This window comes from Scyliorhinus torazame, chromosome 9 (genome assembly GCF_047496885.1).
Source record: "Scyliorhinus torazame isolate Kashiwa2021f chromosome 9, sScyTor2.1, whole genome shotgun sequence".
Classification (NCBI taxonomy): Eukaryota; Metazoa; Chordata; class Chondrichthyes; order Carcharhiniformes; family Scyliorhinidae; genus Scyliorhinus; species Scyliorhinus torazame.
In genome coordinates this window covers 162,450,095-162,475,847 of record NC_092715.1, presented here as the reverse complement: position 1 = coordinate 162,475,847, position 25,753 = coordinate 162,450,095, and positions in this window count along the sequence as shown.

The following is a 25,753-nucleotide window of genomic DNA, read 5'->3' as shown; positions in this document are numbered from 1 at the left end:
CCCAATATCTATTAACATGGAGAGACAATGAAGCAATATTAGTGTGCTTTAGTACAATGCAGAGAACTGATAGGAATGATTTAATTCTCTGCTGCCCCTTCATTTACTTGTGTGGTATTGTATTTATACATTGTTGCAAGTGTTTTAACTGCTTTGAGTTATTTTGCTTTTTCCTCTTATAAATTCTAAATTTAGAGTGAAAGTCACGAAATAGGATGGGGGCTCTTTAATCTATGATGCAGTTGTTTCTGTAAATGGTTGATAAAATCTATTTTGTACAATATTGTGGGTAGTGGTGCAGTTGACAGCTGGTGCCTGGTGAAAAGTGAGCCCATTGTTTTGCTGCCTTATCTTAATGAATGAATGCCCCTTGCAAAGGTTCTAATTTTAAATATGCCACTCAGAAACTGACATCAAATTCAACATAATTCATGCACTGCATTTCTGTGAGATTTCAGCAAAGGATATAACTACTTTGCTGCCTTGTATTTACGGAATTTTAAACTCACTTTTACATTTACTGAGCTGAATTAGCAAGTTTCATAGAGGACCTTGGTATGAAACTCTGCGGAGCGAATAGTTAATTTAGTTCCTGCAGTTTTAAAAAAGCAGGATGGAGTTACTGCAAGGATGCGAAAACTTTAATTTTTTCTTGGTCCTTATTTCTCCCCTCCTACCCTGCTCTCATGGTGTGTCACCATAGTGGCTTTTAAAAAATATATATTTTAGGTTATTGCTCTTAAAGTTTGGGGTGCACTTTATTGGGAGTAAAAAGGATACAGTAAGGGGTGCAAACCCACAATGCTGTCTAATTTTCCAAGGTCACTCCTGATCTCACAATAGGATGCAGAAACTCCACGACTTATGGAGTGTCAGCATTTAAATGTTTGAGCATTGTCGTCTCCTTATGGCATCAGACCCACGAGAGTTTGCATTCACATCTCTGAGGTAACATTAGCAAAACAAAAAAAATGTTTAACTTCCAGCTCAACACTTCTAGGTAAATATTTACTTTTCCTGATTTATGATTGCAAAGACTACATTTTCCTGATTCTGTAGATTTTTAAAGTGTATCCATCCTCCAGCAGCATCTGGGACAAGGGCCTTGTGCCTGATCCATGGACCTAAGAAGAGGTCTTCAATCATTTCCTATACCACTGTAATGATCTGTACATCTGCACATACACCAGGGACTGCAGACAGCTGTAACAGCCACAGCATCACTAGAGGGCATCAGAGACGTGTATAAAGGGTCCAGCCCAAGGTAGGATCTGCCTCTTTCAGAAGCACAGAGCTAGTGAGCAGCAGCAGACAGAGACAGCTCAGCATAGGCAATTTACCTTAGCTTCACTGGTCATACCTCTTGACTGTATTATATCTAGTTAAGCTCTGGAAACAGAACAAACCCATTGAATAAAATATTTGTGTTAACTGGAAGTCTACAATCTTTATTCAGACTTAGAGAATAACATAACCACCAAACTGGACCAGCTGCTAGGCCTTATGCTAGTTCCAAACAAGAAAATGTCAGCTACAGAGATAAGGAAGAGGGAAATATGATTCTGCTAAAGGGAGAATCATGTGGTCAGGTCCTTCTTGGTCTTCCTTTGTATCATGGCAATACCCGCTCTTTTGGGAATTGTGCCAGTATGCACACCTGGAGCCGTATACAGACCTAGAGCAGTATACACACCTAGAGCTATATACAGATCTAGAGCAGTATACACACCTAGAGCAGTATGCACACCTACACCTAGAGCCGTATACACACCCAGAGCAGTATGCACACCTCGAGCAGTATGCACACCTACACCTAGAGCCATATACACACCCAGAGCAGTACGCACACTTCGAGCAGTGTGCACACCTGGAGCAGTATGCACACCTACACCTAGAGCCGTATACACACCCAGAGCAGTATGCACACCTCGAGCAGTATGCACACCTGGAGCAGTATGCACACCTACACCTAGAGCCGTATACACACCCAGAGCAGTACGCACACTTCGAGCAGTATGCACACCTGGAGCAGTATGCACACCTAGAGCAGTTCACACACCTACATCTAGAGCCGTATACACACCTAGCGCCAAATCAAACCTAGAGCAGTATGCACACCTAGAGCAGTTCTCACATCTACACCTTGAGCCGTATACACACCTAGAGGCGTACACAGACCGAGAGCAGTATGCACACCTAAAGCAGTTCGCACACCTACACCTAGAGCCATATGCACACCTAGAGCAGTATACACACCTAGAGCAGTATGCACACCTAGAGCAGTATACACACCTAGAGCAGTATGCACACCTAGAGCAGTATACACACCTAGAGCCGTACACAGACCTAGAGCAGTATACACATCTAGAACAGTATGCACACCTACACATGGAGCCGTATACACACCCAGAGCACTGTGCACACCTAGAGCCATACACAGACCTAGAGCAGTATACACACCTGGATCAGTATGCACACCTACACCTAGAGCCGTATACACACCCAGAGCCGTATACACACCTAGAGCTGTATCCACACCTAAACCTAGAGCTGTATGCACACCTAGAGCAGTATACACACTGATGTGTTAAGTAAGTTGGTTCAACATTGACTGCAACTGGATGCAGTGAAACTAGAAACAGGCTTCTGACACAGGAGATGGTCCAACACTGTTTTATTGAACTTCCTGATTGCTGTACATAGTCTGCTGTGAGTTGACACTCTAACAATGTAATTGCTAACCTCCTACTGGCTTGACCAGACTAACTCTCTACCTCATGGTGATAGTGCTCACTGGCTTGTGCACTCTTACTGTGGTGATGTGCATCAATGCAAATGCATGTAGGCTAGCTAGACACTAGAGGGAGCACCAGAAACATCACACACACACACTCAACCAATAGATCAAGTAGATAGGACTGGACCAATAGACATTCACGATACACAAGGAGGTGACACGACCACAGGGGGGCATTACACTAACCCATATATAAAGGACACCACACACATGATCTGCCTCTTTCCAGTGGAGACAGTCAGTGAGTAGAGACACAGGGTTGATTCAATATTACACCCACCACGTGGATTGCAGCAACTGGTTAGTCAGTCTAGGTAGCTATAGTAGGATTAGCAGTAGTGTTGAACCCAAGGAATAGAAGTGTAGATAGTTTAATAAACGTTTTGAAGTTATCTCCACGTCTGAACCTTCCTTTGTCAAGTGCACCACAAGGAAGCCGCTTATGTTATACCTACAACATAACAAATCACTTACTATCTCAGTAGCTGTGTCCTGTAGAGAGAGGGAGAGTCTTAATGCCCTGTGTGCTTTATAGTGGTGGTGTCCTGTCTGGTGATTGGTTGTTATGTGTCTTGTGTGTTCATTGGTTATCCTGTGTGTCAATCACTGCCTGTCTGCATCTCATTATATACATGAGTGGATATTATGACATCTCCCCTTTTTGAAATAAAGTTTGGAACGTGGCGATATATATACATGCATGATTATATACAAGTGGTGAGTGAATGAACATATTTACATGGGAAGGTGTCTATCGTGCAGATACAGAGCAAACTGAACAAAATTTACAAGATTTAAATCTATAGACAAGTCTTTGTGGCGGGTGACAAATTCTTGTTGATCGCCTCAGAGGTGGAGGGGGGGACGCCGGCACTTGGACAGGCGGGATTGCTGCCATGTCGGTGGCCTCATGAAGAGGCGGGATCGCTGCCAGATCGGTGGCCTCGTGGTGCAAGATGTCCGAAGGAGGCATGGTGACATGCGGAGAAGTGCGGCCAGTTGGTGGGCAGGGAACTTTTCGTAGCGCCCTCCTGTTGCGCCGTAGAATGGAGCCATCAACCATTTGGACAACGAAGGAACTGGGGGCAGCCTGCCTGACGACAATAACTGGGACTGACCAACCTCCCTCAGGCAACTGGATGCGAACACATTGTCTGGAGCCAGCGCAGGTAGATCCTTGGCATGAGCATCTTCTGCTGGTCCCTGGATCGCTGCACTTTCTGCAGCTCCGTGAGGCGGTCAAGGTGTGGAACATGGATGGCTGGAACAGTCGTCCTCAGGTTGCGGTTCATGAGCAGCTGTGCCGGAGACAAACCAGTCGACAGAGGGGTTGCCCTGTATGCCAACAGCGCCAGGTTGAAGTCCGAGGCTGAGTCTTTGCGTGAAAGATGTCTATCCCCACCTTGGACCACGGAGAAGTCACGATCTCGTGCTGTTGCAGTGTTTCCTTGGGCTGAGCTGGTTGAAACTTCTGGCATGTTGTGCAGTTGAGGACCGTGTTGACAATGTCCTTGCTGATGCCAGGCCAGCAGACTGCCCGCCGAGCTCTGCGTTGACATTTTTCGACCCCAAGGTGACCCTCATGGATCTGTCCGAGCACCATGGCTTGCATGCTTTGGGGAATGACGATTCTATCTAGTTTAAGAAGGCTCCCCTCGACAACCGTTAACTCGTCCTTAACGTTGAAGAACTGGGGGCACTGCTCCTTTTGCCAGCCATGGGCAAGGTGTTGCATCACGCGCTGCAGTAGAGGATCTTTGGCAGTTTCTTCACGTATCTGGACAACTCGTTCATCAGTGGCTGGGAGGTTGCTGGCACACAACTGCACCTGTGCCTCGATTTGGTGAATGAAGTCGCCCGGTTCACACGGCATGGTGATGGATCGGGGTAGGGCATCCGTGATGATCAGCTCCTTACCCGGTGTGTAGACGAGTTTGAAGTCATATCGGCGGAGACAAAGAAGAAATCGCTGCAGCCGAGGTGTCATGTCATTTAAATCCTTCTGGATTATGTGGACTAAAGGCCTGTGGTCTGTTTCCACCGTGAACTTCGGCAGACCGAAAACGTAGTCATGAAACTTGATTATTCCTGTCAGGAGACCTAGACACTCCTTTTCGATCTGGGCATACCGTTGTTCAGTCGGAGTCATGGCCCTGGAGGCATACGCCACTGGAGCCCAGGACGAGGAATCGTCTTGCTGGAGGAGCACCACCCCAATGCCGTCCTGGCTCGCGTCTGTGGATATCTTGGTATCCTTGGTTGGGTCAAAGAACACCAGTACTGGGGCTGTGGTGAGCTTCGCCTTCAGCTCAAGCCACTCCGCTTGATGTGCGGGAAGCCACTGGAACACTGTCGACTTTTTAGCGAGATGCCGGAGGGCCGTGGTGTGGGATGCCATGTTGGGAATGAATTTTCCGAGAAAATTTACCATCCCGAGGAAGCGGAGGACCGCCTTTTTGTCCTCTGGTGTTTTCATGGCATTGATTGCCAGCACCTTGTCGGCGTCAGGTTGCACACCTTGCTGTGAAATGTGGTCACCTAAAAACTTGACAGCGGACCACCCACACGAGCATTTGGCCCTGTTGACCTGAAGGCCATTTTCATGAATCCTCTGGAAAACCTGTTTGAGGCGAGCAATGTGATCCTCGGGCATCGTGGACCAGATGATCACGTCATCCACATAGACTCGCACCCCCACGATGCCCTCCATCATTTGCTCCATTATGCGATGGAATACTTGGAAGCTGATATGATACCAAAAGACATGCGGATGTAGCAGTACCTGCCGACCGGAGTGTTAAAAGTGCACAGCTTCCGACTGGACTCGTCCAGCTGAATTTGCCAGAGGCCACGGGAGGCATCCAGCTTGGTAAAGAATTTGGCGTGAGCCATCTCACAGGTCAATTCTTCACGCTTCGGGATCGGGTAATGCTCTCGCATGATGTTGCGATTCAGGTCTTTTGATCAATGCAAATGCGGAGTTCGCCAGAGGGTTTCTTGATGCAGACCGTGGAGCTGACCCAGTCTGTGGGTTCCGTGACCTTTGAGATGATGCCCTGGTCTTGGAGCTCTCGCAGCTGCATTTTCAGACGATCCTTGAGGAGCCGGCTCCTGGCGTGGTACATGGATGGGGTGGCATTCGGCTTGAGCAATATCTTGTAGCGATATGGGAGCGTGCCCATCCCATTGTGTGAGAAAGTCGTCTATCTCAGCCTGGAGATTCGTATTGGGCGAGGCTGTCACCGGTGTCGAGGACATGGCATGAACTCACTGTACCAGATTTAGGAGTTTGCATGCGCGAGCACCGAGCAGGGATGCCTTGTCAGGCCGGACGATCTTGAATCACAATGTCGCCTTGATTGCCTTGTGAGAGACACCTAGCTGACACGACCCACTGGCACCTATGGCATTACCATTGTAGTCAAGGAGCTGGCAGGCTGGTGGAAGAATGCTAGGTTGTTGTCAGATGCTGTTGAGGTCCGACTGTGATATGAGGTTCTCAGACGCGCCAGTGTCCAATTTAAATCGGATGCGAGACTGGTTGACCGTGATGACGGCACACCACTCGTCGTCAGGATCCACACTGAGGATCGAAAGGCGGTTGGCAGGCACGGTAGAGACCAACCCGTGTGTGGTGATGATGCCCACCTGATATGTGGTCCGTTGGGCTGTCTGGATCAGAATCCTGCATGACTTGTTGTACGCAGTGGACACGTCTGCGCTGCAGCTGGGATCGTTGGCTGTTGTTCAGTGGAGCGCACCTGACCTATAGTGGCCAGGCTTTCCACACTGTAGACATCGCCTGCCTTTGGCTGGACATTGCCGCTTTAAATGGGCGGAGCCACAATTCGGGCATGTCATGACGCTGACGTCAGCACGTTCTGTGCGCCATCGCGCATGCTCAGTGCGGTCGGCCGATGTTCGCGCATGCGCCTCAGGGTCTTCGGCCTCATCGTCCACCTGGTCGTGGCGCGCATGCGTGGGGACCCGAGAAAAGCGAGCAAAACGGCCACTCTCCTCGATGCTCAGGCCTTGCATTTTTGCTATGGCCTGCACCCTTTCTGCCTCGTGGGAGGCCAGTTTTGCAGTTTCTGCCGCCCTGATGCGGGAGTAGCGATTTCTGGCATGCTCATGGACAACGCACGTTTCGATGGCGATAGAGAGGGTCAACTGTTTGATTTTGAGGAGCTGCTGCCGAAGGGAGTCGGAGTGGACCCCGAAAACGATCTGATCCCGGATCATGGAATCAGTCGTCGAGTCATAATTACATGACTGCGCTAGGATGCGGAGATGGGTCAAGAAGGACTGAAAAGGTTCATCCTTACCCTGGAGCCTCTGTTAGAAGATGTCCCGTTCAAAGCTCTCATTCACCTCAATGTCGCAGTGGCTGTCAAATTTCAGCAGAACTGTCTTGAACTATATCTTGTCTTCGCCATTGGAAAATGGAAGTGAGTTATAGATGTGGATGGCGTGATCCCCCGCAGTTGACAGGAACAGCGCGATCTTTCTGGCATCTGATGCTGCCTCGAGGTCGGAGGCCTCGATGTACAGGAGGAACTTTTGTTTGAAGACTTTCCAGTTGGCGCCGAGGTTGCCGGAGATCCGGAGTTGCGAAGGAGGCTGGATGTTTTCCATGCCGCTGGATGGCTGCTTGTTGGTCGTTGCAGATGCACTCGAGGTAGGTTCATTAGGATTAATAGCACTCTGGTACCATGATGTGTTAAGTAAGTTGGTTCAACGTTGACTGCAACTGGATGCAGTGAAACTAGAAACAGGCTTCTGACACAGGAGATGGTCCAAGACTGTTTTATTGAGTTTCCAGATTGCTGTACATAGTCTGCTGTGAGTTGACACTCTATCAATCTAATTGATAACCTCCTACTGGCTTGACCAGACTAACTCTCTACCACATGGTAATAGTGCTCACTGGCTTGTGCACTCTTACTATCTCAGTAGCTGTGTCCTGTAGAGAGAGGCAGAGTCTTAATGCCCTGTGTGCTTTATAGTGGTGGTGTCCTGTCTGGTGATTGGTTGCTATGTGTCGTGTGTGTTCATTGGTTGTCCTGTGTGTCAATCACTGCCTGTCTGCATCTCATTATATACATGAGTGGATATTATGACACACACCTAGAGCAGAATGCACACCTAGAGCAGTATACACACCTAGAGCAGTATGCACACCTAAAGCAGTATACACACCTCGAGCAGTATGCACACCTAGAGCAGTATACACACCCAGAGCAGTATACACACCTAGAGCAGTATACACACCTAGAGCAGTACGCACACCTAGAGCAGTATACACACCTAGAGCAGTATACACACCTAGAGCAGTATGCACACCTAGAGCAGTATGCACACCTAGAGCAGTATACACACCTAGAGCAGTACGCACACCTAGGACAGTATACACACCTACACCTAGAGCCATATACATACCTAGAGCCATATACACACCTAGAGCAGTATACACACCTAGAGCAGTATGCACACATAGAGCAGTGTACACACCTACACCTAGAGCTGTATACACACCTAGAGCAGTATAGACACCTACACCTAGAGCCGTATACACACCTAGAGCCGTATACACACCTACGCATAGAGCCGTATATACTAGAGCGGTATGCACACCTAGAGCAGTATACACACCTAGACCTAGAGCCATATGTATACCTAGAGCAGTATACACACCTACACCTAGAGCCATATGTACACCTAGAGCAGCATACGTAGCAACACCTAGAGCCATATACACAAGTAGAGCAGTATGCACACCTAGAGCTGTATACACACCAAGAGCAGTATGCATATCTAGAGCAATATACACACCAAGAGCAGTATGCACATCTAGAGCAATATACACATGAAGAGCTTAGAGAAGAAGAGACCATTTTTAATGCTTCTACCATCACACAGATGAGGCCATCCATCTCAGTATAGACCAGATATCAAATTTAGTGCTCTTCCTTGTCTCTGTTAGCAGCAGTCATCAGGAATGCTCATCCTACATTACAATGGTCTCCACACTTCAAAAGCTGTAAAGTGATTGGAATGTCCCGAGGTTGCAAAAGGTGCGATATAATTGTAAGTCATTGGCTTTTTAAAAATATGTTATTTCCTATATTGATAGCTGCTGTGATATTTCTGGCAGAGCAGTGTGGTTAGGTTTTTATTACTGCAGCAAAGAGTTGGCACCAACGTTTGGCCTGAATGGCCTCTTTTTGATGTAGATTTCTGTGGTTCCAATGTAATAAGCTCATACATACAATCAAATGGAAGGGAGAGTCAGGCCAACAGATTAGTTGGTAACTTTACGAAAATGGAAGGTAAGACCATTTTAAGAAGAACATCATGGGCGTGATTGTACACCGTAATCGCACCTGACTCGGGACGCAACGAGGCTGTTAAATCTCGCGAGTGTACGCGCTTGGGCCGTCTCGTGAGATCGAACGAGATCGCGCAAGACGTCGTGATCTGGATCTTGCTCTCACTGGATCGACTGGGCTTATATTCACTGGAGTTTAGAAGGATGAGAGGGGATCTCATAGAAACATATAAAATCCTGATGGGACTGGACAGGCTATGATGTGTTGGGTACTCTGGATCCGTGGAACACATACAGGCCACCAACACTTAAAATAGTGCAACATTATTTTAAGTTAGAAACTGTTGAACATACTTTCACTGTGGGTTAACACGATGTTAGATTAAACTAAAGATCTATGCCTGTCCGAACCAGTCTATGCACTCAGCACATGGCGAGGATCTGTGCTGTCAGCTGTAAGCTCTGTCCTTGTAGGAGGCTGCATCCCGAGCGGGAACTCTGATGCCCCCTGTCTTTATAGTGAGTGTGCTCTAACTGGTGATTGGCTGCGGTGTTGTGTTTGTTGATTGGTCTTGCTGTGTGTCCATCAGTGTGTGTGTATCTGCACCATGATATACTGGTGTATATCATGACATTTCCCCTTTTATAAAAGAATGTATGCGTGTGGCAATAAATAACGTATGGTGAGAAAGTTCCTAACTACGTGTGGGGTGCGATGACATATATACAGGACTACGTACATGAGAAGTAAACTATTTACATGGGAAGGTGCCTGGTGCAGAGAAGCAGTATGCAACAAGAGTAACGGGATCAACACTATATACAAACCAGGGAAACGATCAAACAAAGTAACGAAACAATTCAGAGAGTCTATAAGTCTGCAAATTAAGTCTCTGAGGTGGGCGACAAATTCTGGTTGACCGCCTCAAGGGTGGGCCGAGAGCCGCCGGTTCAGGAGCGGGCTGGACTGCGTCAGAGTCAGGGGGATGCAGAGAGACAGGGAGCTCTGCATAGTCTGTGGCAGGGTCAGCAGGAGGGCGAGGCGACAGTGGAGGATTACGTGGCGAGCGTGGAACGAGACGAAGGGCGCGTCGATTGTGGCGCAGAATAGAGCCATCCGGTACACGAACCAGGAACGAGCGGGGGGCCACCTGCCGAAGGACAACAACGGTTGCAGACCAGCCCCCATCCAGAAGATGGACACGGACGTTGTCATCTGGAGCCAGAGCAGGGAGATCAGCTGCACGGGAGTCATGAGTAGCCTTGTGCTGTACACAAGACAGCTGCATCCGGCGAAGGACCGGAGCGTGGTCGAGGTCTGGGACATGGATGGACGGCACCATCGTCCTCAGGGTATGACCCATGAGTTAGTGGGTTGGCGACAGGCCAGTGGACAGCGGGGCAGAGCGATAGCCAGCAAGGCAAGGTAGAAATCGGACCCAGCATTGGCAGCCTTGCATAGGAGCCGCTTGACTATATGTACTCCCTTCGCTTTGCCGTTGGATTGGGGGTACAGGGGACTGGATGTCACATGGGCAAAATTGTACCACCTGGCAAAGTTGGACCATTCCTGCCTGGCGAAGCAGGGGCCATTTCCCGACATAACCGTGAGCGAGATGCCTTGTCGAACAAATGTTTCTTTACATGCACGAATGACGGCAGACGAGGTGATGTCGTGCAACTGTATCACCTCCGGGTAATTCGAAAAGTAGTCCACGATCAGGACATAGTCTCTACCCAGCGCGTGGAACAGGTCGATGCCCACCTTGGTCCATGGTGACATGACCAACTCATGGGGCTGCAGGGTCTCACGTGGTTGGGCTGGCTGGAAGCGCTGACAAGTGGGGCAGTTGAGCACTGTGTTGGCTATGTCCTCATTAATGCCGGTCCAGTGCACTGCCTCTCTGGCCCATCGGCGGCACTTTTCCACGCCAAGATGGCCCTCGTGTAGTTGTTGCAGGACAAGTTGGCGCATGCTATGCGGGATGGCAATGCGGTCCAGTTTTAGAAGTACCCCATCTACGACCGCCAGATCATCTCTGACATTATAGAATTGAGGGCATTGGCCCTTGAGCCACCCGTCCGTTAGGTGGCGCATGACACGCTGTAGCAAGGGGTCAGCCGCCGTCTCACGGCGCATTTGGACGAGGCGTTCATCCCTGGCAGGTAGATTGGAGGCCGCGAATGCCACATGGGCGTCAACCTGGCAGACAAATCCCGCTGGGTAACATGGAGTGTTGACTGCCCTGGAGAGAGCGTCGGCAATGATGAGGTCTTTGCCTGGGGTGTATACCAGCTGGAAGTCATATCGCCGGAGCTTGAGAAGAATACGCTGGAGGCGAGGCGTCATGTCGTTCAAGTCTTTCTGTATTATATTGACCAGCGGGCGATGGTCAGTCTCGACGGTGAATTGAGAAGGTCCGTAGACATAATCGTGAAACTTAACCACACCGGTCAGAAGGCCCAGGTACTCCTTTTCTATCTGTGCGTAGAGCTGCTCCGTGGGGGTTATCGCACGTGACGCATATGCATTGGGGGCCCATGATGAGGCCTCATCACGTTGAAGGAGCACTGCCCCAATGCCGGATTGACTGGCATCGGTCAAAATTTTGGTCTCCTTTGCTGGATCAAAGAAAGCTAAGACCGGGGCCGTGGTGAGTTTTGCCTTGAGTTCTCTCCATTCGCGCTCGTGGGCAGGGAGCCATTGGAAGTCTGTCGTCTTCCAGACCAGGTTCCTGAGAGCCGTGGTATGAGAGGCGAGGTTAGGGATAAATTTCCCTCAAAAATTGACCATGCCCAGAAATCGGAGGACCGCCTTCTTGTCCTCTGGTGTTTTCATAGCCGTGATGGCAGCTACCTTGTCCACATCCGGCTGCACACCCAATTGGGAGATGTGGTCCCCGAGGAACTTGAGTTCCGTCTGACCAAAAGAGCATTTGGCCCTGTTGAGGCGGTGGCCATGCTCATGTATACGTCTGAATACACGTTGGAGGCGACTAACATGCTCCTGCGGGGTGGTGGACCAAATGATTATGTCATCGACATAGACGCAAACACCTTCAATGCCTTCCATCATTTGTTCCATAATCCTATGGAACACTTCTGATGCAGATATGATCCCGAACGGCATCCTGTTGTAACAATATCTGCCAAAGTGGGTATGAAATGTGCAAAGTTTCCTGCTGGATTTATCGAGCTGGATTTGCCAGAATCCTTTTGAGGCGTTGAGTTTGATGAAGAGCTTGGCGCGAGCCATCTCACATGTGAGCTCTTCGCGTTTGGGAATTGGATAATGCTCCCTCATGATATTGCGATTTAGATCCTTGGGATCAATGCAAATTCTCAATTCGCCGGAAGGCTTTTTTACACATACCATGGAACTGACCCAGTCGGTCGTTTCCGTGACTTTGGAAATCACTCCTTGGTTCTGGAGGTCCTGCAGCTGCTGCTTGAGGCGGTCCTTAAGGTGTGCTGGGACCCTGCGAGGTGTGTGCACCACAGGCGTGGCATTCAGTTTTAATGAAATCTTGTAGGTGTACGGGAGCGTGCCCATGCCCTCGAAGACGTCGTGGTACTGGTTGATAATGGCGTCGAGCTGCGCCCTGAAGTCGGTGTCCTGAAAGGCAGACGTGTCAGCAGGAGAGAGAGAGGGAACTCTCTGAACTAGGTTCAACAGCTTGCATGCCTGCGCGCCAAGCAGGGAGGCTTTCGAGGAGCCCACGATTTCAAAGGGAAGGATGGCTTTGCGTGACCTGTGCGTCACTTCAAGTTGACACGAGCTGCTGGCAGCAATGGCATTGCCTTTGTAATCTAATAGCTGGCAGGCTGATGGGAGGATGGCTGGTTTGACACAAAGGCTTTGGAGGTCAGACCGCGCAATGAGATTGATGGAGGCACCAGTGTGCAGGCGGAATCGTATTTGGGACCGGTTGACCGTAAGGGTGGCACACCACTCATCGTCTGGATCGATGCTGTATACCGATAGAGGCTGGATTCTTTGCTTCGGGGTCACCCTGTTTTTTGTAACGATACCGATTCGAAAAGGTGTCTTCGGGTCCTCGGTGTCACTGCTGTGTGGGAGGTCCGCATCGGACTCGGTGACTGTGGGTTGAATGGCCCGGACATTCCTGCGAGGCTGGCCGGAGCGATACGAATTGGCAGGCCGAGCTGATCTGCATAAAGCAGCATAGTGGCCAAGTTTGCCACATCTCAGGCATTGTCGGGATTTAGCAGGGCATTGCCGCTTCAAATGGGCGGAGCCACAGTTGCCGCACGTTGTAGCGTCAGTACGTTCGCTGCGCCACCGCGCATGCGCGGTGTGGCCGTACGTGGTGCGCGCCTGCGCAGTACGTTCGTCGACGTCGCTGTCCCCTCGTTCGCTGCGCACAAGCGCAGGAGTCCACGAAATGCGCGCAAAATGGCCGCCCTTATCCAGGCTGAGGCCCTGGAGTTGCTCGATTGCTTGGACCCGTTCTGCCTCGTGGAGACCCTGCCGCGCCGTTTCAGCCGCTTGGATGTGGGAATACCGACTAGTGGCGTGTTCGTGTAGCACGCAGATCTCGATGGTGGTCGCTAGGGTGAGCTGCTTTACCTTGAGGAGCTGCTGGCGTAGGGGTCCAACTGAACACCGAAAACGATCTGGTTGCATATCCTGGAGTCGGAGGTGGGCCCGTAATTACAGGACTGCGCAAGGATGCGGAGGTGGGTGAGAAAGGACTGGAAAGGTTCATCCTTACCCTGCAAACGCTGTTGGAATACATAGTGCTCGAAACTTTCATTCACCTCTGTGTTGCAGTGAGTGTCAAACTTGAGGAGGACCGTCTTGAATTTTGATTTATCTTCATCATCAGCAAAGGTGAGAGAATTGAAAATGTGGATGGCATGTTCCCCGGCCGTGGATAGGAAGAGACCAATCTTCTTGGTGTCCGAGGCATCTTCCCGGTCTGTGGCTTCCAGGTAGAGCTGGAAGCGTTGTTTGAATATCTTCCAGTTGACCCCCAGGTTACCAGTGATGCGGAGCGGCGGCGGCGGGCAGACGCCGTCCATGTTGCAAGATGACTGTATGCTGGTGGAAGGCAGATCACTTGCAGGTAGGTCTAAGAAGTTCTAATATCCCTCAACTCCTGTAATCATGATGTGTTGGGTGCTCTGGATCCGTGGAACACATACAGGCCACCAACACTTAAAATAGTGCAACACTACTTTATTATGTTAGAAACTGTTGAACATACTTTCACTGTGGGTTAACACGATGTTAGATTAAACTCAAGACTTATGCCTGTCCGAACCAGTCTATGCACTCAGCACATGTTGAAGATCTGTGCTGTAAACTGTAAGCTCTGTCCTTGTAGGAGGCTGCATCCCGAATGAGCGGGAACTCTGATGCCCCCTGTCTATATAGTGAGTGTGCTCTAAGTGGTGATTGGCTGCGGTGTTGTGTGTGTTGATTGGTCTTGCTGTGTGTCCATCAGTGTGTGTGTATCTGCACCATGATATACTGGTGTATATCATGACAGGCTAGATGCGGGAAGAATGTTCCCGATGACCAGAACTAGGAGTCACAGCCTAAGAATAAGAGGTATGGCATTCAGGACTGAGAGGAGGAAGAACTTCTTCTCTCAGAGAGTTGTGAACTTGTGGAATTCTCTACCACAGAAAGCTGTTGGGGCCAGTTCATTGGATATATTCAAGAGGGAACTGGACATGGCCCTTGCGGCTGAAATGATCAAGGGGTATGGAGAGAAAGCGGGAGTGGGATACTGAATTTGCATGATCAGCCATGATCATATTGAATGGTGGTGCAGGCTCGAAGGTCTAAATGGCCTAACCCTGAACCTATTTTCTATGTTTTCTATGCTCACAAACGTGGACCAGGTGCAACGGCACCTGGGGAGGGGGGTCTTCCAGGCCAGCGGAGAGCCCTGGGTGGTTGGGCTCTGGGCAGGGTGGTACCCTGGCACTCCCTCTGCCACCTAGGCACCTTGGTACTGCCAGCCAGGTACCTTGGCACTGCCACCCGAGCACCCTGAAAGGGGCACTGCCAGAGTGCCATGCTGCCAGTACCAAGGTGCCCAGGTGACAGGTTGCCTGCGCTGGGGATTGGGCCCAGGGGTGCCCTGCCCTTATGTGTTGGGGTGGAAGGGGCCCGTGAACCGCCTCACAAGTAGGCTGGGGTGTTGGGGGGGGGGGCGGGGGGTCCGGAGGCCGTGGTGGGGGGGGTTGAAAGATTGGGGCAGCATTTAAAAATGGCACTCCGATCTCTTCCTGTACTGACGAGCTGAGCCCAACCAAGTAAGGTTGGACAGAGGTTGCAGTGGAGGTTAGCAGCTGTGGGTTCTACAAGTGCGATTGGGTCCAATGCAGAAAGAGGGTCACAACCTCCTCCACATTGTCAGAGTGAGTATAATAGTAGTTTTATATCAATGTGACTCATGAAGGCAGCAATCAATGAATCACAGTGAGGAGAGAATGTGCACAAGTAAGGAATTAAGTGTAACAGCAGCAGCTCTGGATAGATCTGGACCCAAACTTTCAAATTCATACTTCTATCATAGTTCAAGTGGCGAATGGGGGGCAAGTGTGGACGGGTTACCTGGGAGATCCCAGCATCTGTCAGAGGAACACATGCCGGTAAGGGGGTTAGGTGCCAAGTGTTCTGGAACACATAACACCAAAGAATGTGCAAAGACAGGTGGAGGAGGGTCCAACATTAAGACGCTCATATCTGCAGAGAAGGAGGCAGTGGAATTGGCCAGAGAGCAGGCAGCTGGGCAATTGCCAATGGTGAAGCAGTTGTGCAGAGAGAAGAGATTGAGGAGGCCTTGAGTCTAATACCAACCACAGGGCAGAAAGGAGATGTATGTCATGGATAATGGGGAGAAGGATTGTAAATTATGTGAACAAAATTCTTTCTGATCGCTAAATTTATAACAAAATACTGTGGATACTGGGGGCTTAGAATAAAAACAAAGTGCTGGAAATACTGCCATTTTCACCAACTCCAGCCGATGCCACCACCAAATGCATCTCCCTCCCCTGACAGCATTCCAAAGGGACCATTCCCTCCGTGACACCCTTGTCCACTCCTATATCACCTGCACATTTCGAATAGAATCACTGCAGTGCAGAAAGTGGCCATTCAGCCCATCAAGTCTGCACCGACCCTCTGAAAGGGTACCCATCTAGGGTCAGGCCACCACCCTATCCCCTTAACCCAATAATTCCACCTAACCTAATCATTTGGGCTCTAAGGGGCAATTGATCATGGACAATTCACCTAACTTGCACAGCTTTGGACTGCAGGAGGAAACCGGAGCCCCTGGAGGAAACCCACTCAGACAGCGGGAGAAAGCACAAACTCCACACACACAGTCACCCGAGGCCGGAATTGAACCCGGGACCCTGGAGCGGTGAGACAGCAGTGCTAACCACTGTGCCAGTGTGCCTCCCTTCCAATTGCATGTTCCCATGCAATCATTTCCTTCCAATGGCATGTTCCCATGCAATCGCAGGAGGTGGAAAACCTGTCCTTTTACCTCCACTCTCCTCACTGTCTAAATCCACAAATATTCCTTTCCAGATGAAGCAGCAAATTGCATGTACTTCTTTCAATTTGGTCTACTGTATTCACTGCTCACAATGTGGTCTCCTCCACATGCCGAACACAGATTAGGTTACCACTTTGTGGAACACCTTTTCTCAGTCTGCAAGTCTCACCCCAACCTTCCAGGCGCTTGCCATTTCAATTCACTATCTTGCTCTCATGCCGACATTTCTGTCCTCGTTCTGCTGCAATGCTCCAGTGAAGTCCAGCGCAGGTTGGAGGAACAGCACCTCATATTTTGATTAGGCACTTAACAGCCTTCTGGCCTCAACATTGAGTTTCAGGACTTCAGACCATGAAGTCTGTCCACTATTTCCGGGCCCCCGCAAGTGCCAGATGCATCTTCTTCTCATGTTTTGCTTTCAGACAGTGCTGACCTTTATTCTGCTGTTAACATCTACTCTGGACCAATGTTTTCTTACTTTAATACCATCATTCCACTCCCTTTGCCTTGTGTTCCATGACATATTTGTTAAATCTCCCATGCCCTCCAATCTATCCCTGACCACTTTTGCTGCACCTGCCCTCCCTGCTTTTTCAAAGCACAAACCCCATCACATGACTATCTAATTTCAGTTCTGTCGAAGAGTCATATTGGACTCAAAACATTAACTCTGTTTCTCGCTCCTCGGATGCTATCTAATTAAGGTCTGCACATTCCAGAGAGACAGCATGCCCCAATGTCCGTTATCTGGCATTCAGCCTCTGAGGAGGATGGCAACAAAGTGTGAGAGGGAACACCATCACGAACTGGGTTCTCCATTCCCCGACGCCGATATTGTAATCGGTGATCGGGCGAAGAATCCCTTTTTATGGTGATATCGGGGCAACGCCTGTTTAACGCAGGTTTTGCACGCTCTGTCCCCACCAAAACGTTGGGACGGCCTCAGCTCGTCACCTGAAGGCCCTCCCCCAATTCTCTGCCCCCGATGGGCCGGGTTCGCGACGGCGCGGGGGACGTGTGGTCCCAGCCATGTGGGATCCGGCGTGATGGCTGTGGACTGTGTCCAGCACAGCCATAGTCAGGTGGAAGCCATGCGGCTGGCTGGGGGGGCTTCCATGAGGGCTGGGGCGACTGGTGGGGGTGGCCATGAAATGGCGAGGGGTTGTCTAGGGGGGTACTGTCTGGCAGGTCGAGTCCGTGCACTGCCGCGCCATGTTATATTCTCCGGACGTTTACTTTGTGGAGGCCGGAAGGCTTACATGGCGCGGCTGCTAGCCCCTCACCGGCCGCCGATGTTTTCCATGTAAACGCCACGGATCCTCCGCACTTCGCCTCAGAATCGGAGAATCTGGCCCTACATCTTTTCCTCGCACCCTCACCAGCACACCTCAGCGTGTGTGCAATCACCGTCAGAGTAAGGGTCACAACCCTGGGTGAGTACATCATAGATACAGCAGAGCAGGTGTTGTAGGCTGTGACAATCAATGGAACTGACAGTTGGAGGGCTGTTAACTGCCAGATCCATTGACAGGCCTCTAGTCACAGCCATATGGGACCTACTGGGTAGTGGATGCCGGGCATAGTGAGTTGGGTGAGTAGTTAATCGCAGGGATGTGTTGGGGTGAGGAGACCAGGGCAGTGGGCTGGATCGGGGGCGACGGTTGGGGGATGGGGGTTAGGCTGGCAAAGAAGTCAGATAATGGAGGGGAGTCAGAAATTAGGGGGGGGGGGAGACAGGGGTTGAAAGGAGTTGGAAATCAGGTGAAGTGGGGGCAGTTAGAGATCAGGAAAGATGGGGATCAGAAGAGATGGAAATTGGACACAATGGCAGAGCTGGTGGTCAGGGGGATTGAAGATTATGGGGGGAGTAATACTTTGGAAGGAGTGGGAAGGCAGGGTGATTGGGTATTTGAAGAGCTGGGGACTCAGAAATCTGGGAGGAGCCGGAGATCATGAGGAATCTTATAACTTGGGGGTGTTCAGCCAATCAGGGAAACTGTAAACAGGTAAGATTCCAGAAGTTGGAGCAAACATTCCTGCTCCTGACAAGAAGCAGTGCTGTAAATATAGTTAGCTCATTAATCCGGCCCTTCTCACCTCCTTTCATAATGATGGAATCATGATCTCCATGGATTTAAAAATCTGTTAAAATGGTGTGCAGCTACAACAATACACTATGTTATATTTATATAGCCCCTTTATTGTAATAAATTGTCCCAAGGTGCTTCACAGGAGCTTTACAAAACAAAATACGACACTGAATCACATAAGGAGATAAAGCAGATGGCTAAAGATTTGATCAACGAAGCAAGTTTTAAGGAGTGTTTTAAAGGAGGAAAGCAATATAGAGAGGCAGAAAGATATAGGGAGGGAATTCCAGAGCTTTGGGCCGAGGCAATTGAAGGCATGACAGTCAATGTCAGAGAATTAAAAGCAGGGTGCTCAAGTGGCCAAACTTAGAAGAGCGAATAAATCTTGGAGGGTTGTACGGCTGGGGGCCATCACAGAGATGGGAAGGGCCCAGGCCATGTTGGAATTTGGAAATACAAATGAGAATTTAAAATTGAGGTGTTTAACTGAGAGCCAATGAAGGTCAACAAGTAGGGGAGTCATGGATGAACATTATTTGCGACAAACAAGCAGCAGAGTTTCGGATAACCTCAAGTTTACAGAGGGTAGTATGCAGCTGACCAGCCAGGAGTACATTAGAAAAGTAAATTCTGTACTTTCCTCTGTACTGTCCTATGTCCCCCCCTGCTGTTTGCACTCGTGATCGGGCCATTGGCCATCGTGTTAAGAACGTCGGGAGTATGGAAAGGGATAGTGCAGGGGGGTTAGAGCATAGGGTGTCTTTATATGCAGATGACTTGTTATTATACATGTTGGAACCAAGTGTGTCAATAGGGGTAATACTGGAGCTGCTTTGGGTGTTTGGGTCTTTCTCGGGGTACAAATTAAATCTAGGCAAGAGTGAATATTTTGTGGTGTCTCGGCCAGGGGTGGGGGGGTTGCCATTCCGTAGGGCAGCGACTCACTTTAGACACCTGGGGGTGCAGATTGCTCGGGATTGAGGGGGACTCCGTAGGTAAAACATTTCTAGTTTGGTGGGGAGAGTGAAAGCTGATCCGGCAAGGTGGGATGGTCTCCCTCTGTCACCGGCGGGTCGGGTACAGGCAGTTAAAATGAATGTGCTTCAGCAATTCCTGTTTCTTTTTCAATGCCTGCCGATTTTCCTGCCAAAGGCATTTTTTAGAGAGATTGAAGTGATGATTACCTCATTCATATGGGGAAGGGAAGGTTGGCAGAATTAGAAAGGTGCTGCTACAGAGGGGAAGGCAGGCAGAGGGTTTGGATCTTCCGAACCTGATATATTATGACTGGGGGCGAATGTGGAGAAGGTACGGAGCTGGGTCAGAGGGGTTGACTCCCAATGGGTCAGAATGGAGGAGAGTTTGGGTAGGGGGTCGGGATTGAAGGCGCTAGCGAAAGCGCCGCTCCTGACGGCCCCCGGGAGATACTTCGCTGAGGATTTGGAGGCAGTTTCGCCAGCACTTAGGGTTGGGGGTAGGGTCAAGGGAAATGCCGATTCAGGGGACCATAGATTTGAGCCAGGGAAGTGGGATGGAAATTTTAGGAAATGGGAAGAGAAAGGAATTAGGACACGAAAAGATTTGTTTCTTGGGGGTCGGTTTGCAGGATTGAAGGAGCTGGGAGCGAAGTATGGACTGGAGCAGAGGGAAATATTTAGAACATTCAGGTTCGCGACTTTGCCAGAAAGGAGATACAGAGCCCCCAGTAGAGCCGGCTTCCACATTGCTGCAGGAGGTGCTGATGACAGGGGGACTGGAGAAGGGGGTTGTATCGGCAGTTTATGGGGCTATTTTGGAGGAGGAGAAGGTGCCGTTGGAAGGGATCAAGGCAAAGTGGGAGGAAAAGTTGGGAGAGAGTATGGAGCAGGGCTTCTGGTGTGCGGTGCTCTGGAGGGTGAACGCCTCCAACTCATGTGCGAGTTTGGGGCTGATACAGCTGAAGATGGTGTACAGAGCCCACCTTACCAGGGCGGGGATGAGCCGACTCTTTGAGTGGTTAGAAGATGTGTGTGAATATTGCGTAGGGGGCTCCGCAAACTACGTTCATATGATTTGGTCTTGTCCAAAGCTGGAGGATTACTGCAAGGAGGTTTTTAGGGTAATCTCTAAGTGGTGCACGTGAAATTGGACCCGGGCCCTCGGGAGGCCATATTCGGGGTGTCGGACCAGCCGGGGTTGGAAACGGGCGCGGAGGCAGATATTGTAGGCTTTGCCTCGTTGATCGCCTGAAGGCGGATCCTGTTAGGGTGGAGATCAACCTCTCTACCCTGTGCCCTGGCATGGCGGGGGGTGGGGGGGGGGGGGGGGTACCTGCTGGAATTCGTGATGCTTGAAATGGCCAAATTTGAACTGAGGGGAAGGATGGAGGGGTTCTACAATTCATGGGCATTATTCATTATGCACTTTCGAGAATTGGATTACACCGAACATTGGAGGGGTGCTGGGAGGGTTGGGGGGAGGGAGACTGTATGCCTTAATGGTGACTATGGGTGGATTCCTGATTCCTTTTTGTCATTTGTTTATGTTAACATGAGGGCTACTGTTTGAGGTTTGGTGGGAGGATGGGATTGTTGTTATTGATATGGAGATTGACATTGCATTCGTTACTGATTATTGTTTATTGTTGGGTGTAAATTTGGGAGAAAATGTGTAAAAGGAGGGGAATAAAAATATTTTTTTTAAAAAGAAAAGTAAATTCTGAAGGTAAAAAAAGGCATGGATGTGGATTTCAGCAGCAGAGGAGCTGAAGTAGAGCTGGAAGTTGACAAAATTATGTAGGTGGGAATGGAAACACAGTGATGATGCAGATATGTTCTTTAAATCTCATCTTGGTATTGAATTGCACACAGAAGGTGCAAACAATCTGGATCAGCCTCACAGACAGTTGTCGGGGAGAGGAATTGAATTAGTAGCGAAGGAAAGAGTTTGTGATGGGGCCAAAGACAATGGCCTAGAGTGGCATGTTGGCACAGTGGTTAGCACTGCTGCCTCATGGCGCAGAGGACCCGGGTTCGATCTCGGCCCTCGGTCACTGTCCGTGTGAAGTTTGCACATTTTCCCCGAGTCTGCATGGGTCTCAGCCCACAACCTATAGATGGGCAGGGTAGGTGGATTGCCCACGCTAAATTGCCCCTTGATTTAAAAAAATGGCAATGGCCTGGATTTTCACCTTTGGGATGACTCAGCAGCCTTTAAAAATGGCAGCCAAGATTCAATTCTGGAACTTCCTACCCCATCACCAAGATTTCTCATTTTCAAGTATGCCTTTTAAGGGTGCAGGCTGGTTTGGATCAAAGATCCACACTCTGTATTCCCAACCTGGCCGTCTCTAAATGCAAGACTAGCCATATTTTATGGAGTCAGGCCAGGATTTCAATGAGTGGAGTTTCATGGTAACTCAGAAGTGTTGGGAACCATAGCCTGCATGAGGGGACATTTAAAACGTAAGTTCAAAAGGTGTCCTTCATGTCCCTATGACAAGGTATGCCACCCCCCATCCACCATCTATGGTCCTTCGTTCCGCTATGTCAAGGAATGACACTCATCCACACCACTCGTGCATCCACTGCCAAGCTATGGCACTTCCATGCCCAGTCACCCACTATACACTCTACAGAACCAATGGACCGCACAGTGACAACAGGATGCATAAATAAGTTTTAAAAATAACAGTCATTTACTGATAAATTTTCACTTTCTGGAAAAAAAATCCCTATTTACTATATGGCAATAAAAGTGCCAATAATCCAGCTCTTTAAAGTTTCAATTGCTGAAACTGCAAGCACTTTAAACGTCATACCTTCTGTAAATAAATATTGTGAAATTGACAGAATCAATCAGGAACCAGAGCTGTCAATCAACCAAGTAATGGTTACTCTGGAGTCAGGTGTTTTAGCACACTAATGAGTTTCTGGGCCGTCAGCTAAGAATACTTTAGGCAGCCCACCTCTGCATGTACCAGCATCCATGACTGCCACCAAACATTTTCCCAGATTGGCTGGCTCTACTCCAGCCCACAACTTCCCCCCTCTCCCTCACAATGAAAATCCCATCTTTGCGGGCACTTTTTCCTGAGCGGGTGGCCAAGCCAGGAATTTTCCTAATTCCCAGTACCCACCTCAAAAATTAAAATTCAGGCAATAGCTTCAGTCTTCCCATTTGCAATAATTAATTGAAGGAGATTTCTGCTCACCTGGTACTGGTTGGCAGACTAGCAGTCTGACAATTTAGAGACATTGGTTGGGTTGATAGAAGTGGCGCTGAGGTAGAGTTGGTTAGCGTGAGTTTACGTGTAAAAACTGCTATGTTTTTGGATGATATAGCTTGGGGGCAGCATTTGGATGAGAAATAGGAAGGGTCCAAGGATAGATCCTAGCGGCACTAGAAGTAACTGTGCAAAAATGGAAAGAGAAGCCATTGATGACAATTATTTGCTTTAATTAGACAGAAGGGATGGAAGTAGGCAAATATAATCCCACCCAGCTGAACAACAATGGAGAGTGATTGCTAGAGGACGGTGTGGTCAACTGTGTCAAAGGCTGCAGGTAGATTCAAGAAGGATACAGAGTGATAGTTTACCTTTGTGACCTTGTGTGGCTTGTGATTTCCATTTGTGACTTTGTTGAGAGCTATTTTGGTATTGTAACAGGGGTGGAAATTGGAATACTGGAGTGGGGCTTAAACCTCTAATCTTACCACTAAACTAAGGCTGACACAAAACTTGTCAAGTTATTCAGATGATTCAGTTATTCAGTAATTACAAATGTTAAAATCTTAACCACAGCTCTTGAAAGCTGCATTTACACGAGGAGCATGCAAAAGTGCTTTTGCTTAGCATCGAAGGTGACACTCTGGTATAATCTGAAGAGTCCGAAACCGAACCAGGCCTGCCTGACTCAACACCCTTGGTGAGGATCTCACTCTCCTTTGCTTTGGACTTAGTTCAGGTCCTGACACCCAATTTACACTACATGATTTCAGCGCTGGTGTGAAGCTGATACCACAAAAACCATACTATTCACAATTGCATGCCCCTTTCGATTCATTACAAGGCTGCCAGTTATGGAGAAAAGCAGGCATTGTCCCTCTTTCACTAAAAGAGGAATTCTGGGGCTTTGCATTTGGGTTAAAGATATCTGTTTTTTTCAAAAGAGAGGGTAATTAGAAGGGAATGATTTTCTTCGGCAAAGAGGTTAAAGCAAGTAACTAAACTTTCAGATTTTTAAGTTATAATTTTTAAAGTTATACACAGCAGCAATTATATAGTTTGAGTTGTCCCAGTGAAGCATATGTGAACTGCAAAACAAAAATTCCCACGGAGCAATGGATGTCTATGGGCATTGAAAAGAAAACATACGTAGCTGTTTATGCCATTATCATCTCAGAATACTACTGCCACATAATTCAGTCAGGGTACAGCTTGTAAAACAGTCTGACCTTTAAAGCCAAACATTTATAGGACAGGTCCTCCTCCCAGCTGCAACTACCAAAATTATACAGCCTTTAAATCAAAGCAATGTCACAAAGCAAAGAAGATCACATTGAAAACACTGGGTTTGTAAAGAATGAAGAGTTCTTTTCATAACTAATAGTACATGTAGGGCCTGGGTTCATATTTGGTGTTAATGTTGTTGATATGACAGGATTTGCTTTCCACTCTGAGGATGAAGTCATTTGCTTGCTGATTGTAAATGTTTGTGCTCTTTATGCTAAGGAGAAATCTGTCTTTAGGTGGCATTTTAAAAACTTTTTAGTCACTGGTTAATATTTCTCCTTTGGCACTGAAGAGTCAAAGACATTATAGGATTGGAATTGAATGAATAAAGTAAGTTGGTTAGAAGATGCTACTGAAAGAAATTTCATATGTCGGTTAACGGATGTAAGTGATCAATATTACATAGCAGCAGGTACTGGTTTGCACGTTCACTCCCACAAATTGTTTACTTTTAACAAAAGGAGCCAAACCATGATCATGAATTTTATTTCCTGATGAAATGTTGAAATTTGCTGATGTAAATGCCCTGAGTACACTGCAAGTTGGTGCATATCATAAAACTGTGGTCGCAATGCTTTATGGAAGTGTCAAGTTGGGTATTTAAAAAGTATCAACCTCTCCCTTGGCCAGAAGGAGCAAACTTCCCAAGAAACAAGCAAATTGAAACAAAAGCGACATCAGTGATATAAAGGAAATGGTATCAGTGTCATATCATGGCACTGATATGTAGTTTAGTGGCATCATGAATAACATATAATCAGACCCAGAAACTTCAATATCAAACCAATGGTATTTTTCACCCAAGCTATAGGGCATTGCTTTTGTCGATTTGTAACAAATGTATTGTAGAAGATCTTTTAAAAAGGCTGAATTTAGTTTTGACAGTCACACTGTTGAGCACAATTTTGCTTTAGAAAAAAAGAAATACTACCGCTTTATGAAACTATTCAAACACACACAAAACCTAAAATTGAAGTTAAGATTGAACTTTAAAGTTCCTGGGAGAAGGGCCAAAATTTTTCCCAAACCCAACCTTTTGTGAGCTATTAAGCCTCTGTTGTATGTCATGTTGTATCTGTTTAATGTCAACATAAATGTTGAAAGAAAAGGGTGGAAGAAAGCTTTGATACTTTGAAGACTGCGCCACATCAAGATTATGTAATTTAGCTGAAGTCCAAGTTGACATGTTTAGAATTTAAATTCATGGTTTGTGGAGGTTAATTCAAAACAGCCACGGAGGAGTATCCTGCACAAGCCGTTTGCTTATTTCAGACAATGTGGAATCCCTATTGTTGTAAGGGGTTAGCATCAGCACATTTAGTAAGGTGGTCACTTTGTAAGCAAAGACAAATCACATGTTTCATGTGCTATCCCAGGACTACAGCCAGGCATGATGTTTGCCTGTGTTTTCAACACCTTCAAATCAAGGGCAACGACTCTTATTGATGTAAGGCTAGGAAAATAGCAGTGTAGTATCTATTAATAGACGAATAAAAC